Consider the following 4882-nt stretch of genomic DNA (forward strand, 5'->3'; position numbering starts at 1 on the left):
ACAAATAATAAAAGAAAGAAAGAAACGAGACTGAAAGTTTTGTGTTTATTTCTGTAAAAGAATGAAAATGAACTTCACAGAGACACACATGGGCCCGTTACCTTCATAATGACCATCAAAGTGCCATCTAAAGACACAGAGAAGACGTGAAGACGCGGGAAGGATTATTCACTAATATCACCGCAGGTAAGGAATGACTCCTGATTGGTTGATAAGAGATCACACACAGTCTAGTGTTTGGGGAAAAGTTAACAGATTCTCCTTTCTCTTTGGGACTCTATATGTCAAATCCCTGTGCTGAGTTCCCGGGTCTGTACCCCCACTGTGCCCATTATGAGGGGCTCCCACCATCCCTGTGCTGAGTTCCCGGGTCTGTACCCCCGCTGTGCCCATTATGAGGGGCTCCCACCATCCCTGTGCTGAGTTCCCGGGTCTGTACCCCCGCTGTGCCCATTATGAGGGGCTCCCACCATCCCTGTGCTGAGTTCCCGGGTCTGTACCCCCGCTGTGCCCATTATGAGGGGCTCCCACCATCCCTGTGCTGAGTTCCCGGGTCTGTACCCCCGCTGTGCCCATTATGAGGGGCTCCCACCATCCCTGTGCTGAGTTCCCGGGTCTGTACCCCCGCTGTGCCCATTATGAGGGGCTCCCACCATCCCTGTGCTGAGTTCCCGGGTCTGTACCCCCGCTGTGCCCATTATGAGGGGCTCCCACCATCCCTGTGCTGAGTTCCCGGGTCTGTACCCCCGCTGTGCCCATTATGAGGGGCTCCCACCATCCCTGTGCTGAGTTCCCGGGTCTGTACCCCCGCTGTGCCCATTATGAGGGGCTCCCACCATCCCTGTGCTGAGTTCCCGGGTCTGTACCCCCGCTGTGCCCATTATGAGGGGCTCCCACCATCCCTGTGCTGAGTTCCCGGGTCTGTACCCCCGCTGTGCCCATTATGAGGGGCTCCCACCATCCCTGTGCTGAGTTCCCGGGTCTGTACCCCCGCTGTGCCCATTATGAGGGGCTCCCACCATCCCTGTGCTGAGTTCCCGGGTCTGTACCCCCGCTGTGCCCATTATGAGGGGCTCCCACCATCCCTGTGCTGAGTTCCCGGGTCTGTACCCCCGCTGTGCCCATTATGAGGGGCTCCCACCATCCCTGTGCTGAGTTCCCGGGTCTGTACCCCCGCTGTGCCCATTATGAGGGGCTCCCACCATCCCTGTGCTGAGTTCCCGGGTCTGTACCCCCGCTGTGCCCATTATGAGGGGCTCCCACCATCCCTGTGCTGAGTTCCCGGGTCTGTACCCCCGCTGTGCCCATTATGAGGGGCTCCCACCATCCCTGTGCTGAGTTCCCGGGTCTGTACCCCCGCTGTGCCCATTATGAGGGGCTCCCACCATCCCTGTGCTGAGTTCCCGGGTCTGTACACCCGCTGTGCCCATTATGAGGAGCTCCCACCATCCCTGTGCTGAGTTCCCGGGTCTGTGCTGTCTCATAGATTCGGGATAACATACTGTAGACACGCGGAGCGTCATGTAAAGGTTTCCCGGCGCTCGGAATGATCTATTTATAGACGGGGAGGGTGAACTTTGTGAGCGCTCAGAGACTGGCAGCGGCGCGGTCCAGAAGTAATAAAGGCCGCGGAAGGCTGAAGGTCTAAAAGATCATTTTATTTTTATTGCAGTTCTGTGACATTTCGCTTTTCTCGTGCGGCGCAGAAAACGTCCAGTTAACCCCTCAGAGTGCGGTACGAAATAAACCCGCGGCTCCGCCTGTGTGTCCCTTTTACTTCATTCGTTTCATCTCAGTACGGCAAACCTCCGGCAGGCTCTTTGCAGCTACTTCCTGTCTGCACGGCATTTCTCAGGGCGGGTTTCTTGGCGGTGTAATGTGTGGTGATTCCATCGGAATCCCGCGTGACAGGGTGACAACGTAAGAGCGCAATTGGGGGACAGGGACGAAGCGTTGTCACCCTATAACAGGAAGTGTCATAGGAAGGACCTCCATGGCAGGATCACCAGGGAAATTACATTATAATGTTACATCTTAGTGATGGGGGTTTATCTGCTTTACATTTCCGGTGATGGATCGGTCACATGACCTCCGTGTATCAGATCTTCATTGGTCACTTTTCAATGCCACTCTTTTTGGGCTGTTAAATAACGGAATATATAATGAGGATGACGAGGGATGTTTTCAGGCACAAGATCGGGTCCAGGAGCGGTGAATGGAGCCCCCCCCCCCAAATGATTACGATGCATTTCCCCGAAATCTCACGATTTTGGCTGAAATTTCGAGGACTTGAAAACAGTATATAGGGAGATACAGCTCGCGGTATACTGAGACGCCGCAGGTGAAGCAGATCCCGACAATTATGTCTGGATCCGCCCAGCTGCGTGAGTGACAGCTGGCTCTGCCTATCTAGAGGCAGAGACAGCTGTGGCCTCCCCCGTCCGTTCCTCCAGTCAGCGGAGCAGGAAAGGGGGAGAATCCCTGCAGGGAGCCGTGAGTGACAGTCATGGCTCTCTGCAGGGACAGGATCGAGAAGTGAGCGAGCGCCGGTATGTGTTCTCTCACTTCCCGATCTACTGACCCTACATGTGATAGTTTCATTGTCACACGTCGCCCCGAACTATGAGTGAAAAACGCTCACCTCATAGTTCTCCTTTAATCTGACTTTATAACTGCCAGAAACAACATTCCACATTTTGAGGGTCACAACTTTCTTTAACTGCGCTTTACAATATGTTTACAATGCCGTCAGTTTTGTCATATTTTATATTTGCAGAATTCATTGCAGCGGTAAATCGAATGTTACAAGGAACGGGGGGAGGGGTCTGTGGTGTGGGTTTGTAGACAGGTTCTCTTTAAGGCAAATGGCTATTTGGTAAATTCATCTTCACCACAATAACAATAATTCTTCAGCCGCCCAAATCACCGAAATGAACAAAATTTGTTATTTTAAAAGAAGAAATATGAGGGGGGGGGGGTGATTTCCACTCACCTCATAGTTCTAGCCGACCTGTGACAATGAGACTGTCAGAGGTCGGCTCAGTAGACACATACCGGGTTCGCTCACCTCTCGATCCTGTCACGGCTCTCTGCCGTGACAGGGGGAGGGGCAGGATTCCCCCCTCCCCGCTCCGATCCACCAGCGCTGACTGGGGAGGGTACAGCTGGCTCTGCCTCTAGATAGGCGGAGCCAGCTGTCACTCACGCAGCTGGGCGGATCCCGACGTCCATGTCGGGATCCGCTCCGGCTGCAGCGTCTCAGTATACGGCGAGCTGTAGCTCCCTATATACTGAGCTTTGGGTGACGGGAGGACGCTAGTTTGTGTCCTCCCGTTACCCTAAGGAGAACTGTGGGGAAAATCACTGACCTCGGAGTTCTCCTTTAATGGATCTTTTTTTTCTTTCGCCGTTTCCCCCGAGCAGCCAATTACAGAGAGACAATCGGAGGCTCATTTTAAAATAAAACGCGTCAGCCGCCATTCTCTCGGCGATCAATTAAAAAGCCGCCGCAAAGATCTGCCGGACGGAAACGTGAATGACGGGAGAAACGCTGTTGCCGGGGTGAAGAATTCCCCGGACGGCCCAGAACGGCGGCGTAATTATTCCTAACGAGGCTTCATACGAACTAATCAGCCGTTTATCTGGGAGAGTTCAGCGGCGCTCCTCCGACGCCGTCCAGGAAAATGATTGATGATCCCGAGCGAAAGCTTAATACGTTTGACCTCCATCGCGGGGTTAATTGATGGTGAATCAAGGTGCGCGGAAAGGCTCGTCGCCAGCGGCGGCTGCGTCATCAGCGGATAAAAGCCCCCGCGCCCTAATCAAGGCTGCGAAACGCTGCAGAGGATGGAAAGGCGACTTCATCTGCATAAAATAACGCATTCATTACAGGACAACCCCGAGCTCAGGGAAAGGAACCTCCGCTCACAACTCTCGGATCAGAACTTCAATCCTAATTGCCGTCTCGCAGCTTCAGATCGATTTATCACCTGGACGCAAAATTCCATCAAATATCCTTTTCATACCAGCGACAATGCTGCTTCCTGTTCTTCCCCTGCAGTGCTCCGTGCTGGCAGAGCTGAGTAACAGACACACCCTCCAGCACAAGTGTCCATTTACAGGTCACAGAGGGTCTGATCTGAGTGCTGATTACTGAGTGCGCTGGGTGTAACTAGAGCCATTGGACTGCGCAGTCATATTTAGACTGCCGGTGTTCCGTCGAAAGCTCCAACTCGTCGAGATCTCCAACCACCTGACTTCCGGTTTAGTTAGAAGAGGTTTGGGCGAGAAGGCTGTACTGCACGTGCGCCACCTGCGGCATTTCCCTGTACACGTACTACACAGCAATAAAGTATTAAAATTCGGTAGGGTGACAGTAATCCAGCACGTTATTCACCTGAGTTGCCCCACTCAATATGGCCGCCGCTTGTGGACATATTGAGTGCTGGATTACTGTCACCCTAGTTCATTGTAATACTTTATTGCTGTGTGGTATGTGTATAGGGAAATGCTGCGGGTGGCGCACGTGCAGTACAGCCTTCTCGCCCAAACCTCTTCTAACTAAACCGGAAGTCAGGTGGTTGGAGATCGCGACGAGTTGGAGCTTTCGATAGAACACCGGCACAACTGCTGAAAGAGATCAGCAGAGCCAAGACTAGGAAAGATGGAATGCGGCAGTACAAAGGTTACCAGATTCTGTATATGAAATCTAGGGACAGCCTACTCGCCACGGCTTCTCCCGTGTGTAGCCACACCCACTAAATCATGCCCCCATTTTCAGGATGCCCTAAAACAATTGGTCAGAGGCAGGGCCGGTGCTAGACTATTTTGCGCCCTAGGCAAGACCAGCTACTTGCACCCCCCCCAGCCCCCCTCCAGCCCC

General features: G+C 53.4%; 1 protein-coding gene across 2 annotated transcripts in view; it reads right to left on the reverse strand.

Annotated features, from left to right (window-relative positions):
• TUB (tubby bipartite transcription factor) overlaps nt 1–4882 on the reverse strand; it is a 49981-nt gene that overhangs the window by 23268 nt on the left and 21831 nt on the right. The window lies entirely within an intron of this gene.

This window comes from Nanorana parkeri, unplaced genomic scaffold (genome assembly GCF_000935625.1).
Source record: "Nanorana parkeri isolate BGI_ZX_2015 unplaced genomic scaffold, ASM93562v1 scaffold2591, whole genome shotgun sequence".
Lineage (NCBI taxonomy): Eukaryota > Metazoa > Chordata > Amphibia > Anura > Dicroglossidae > Nanorana > Nanorana parkeri.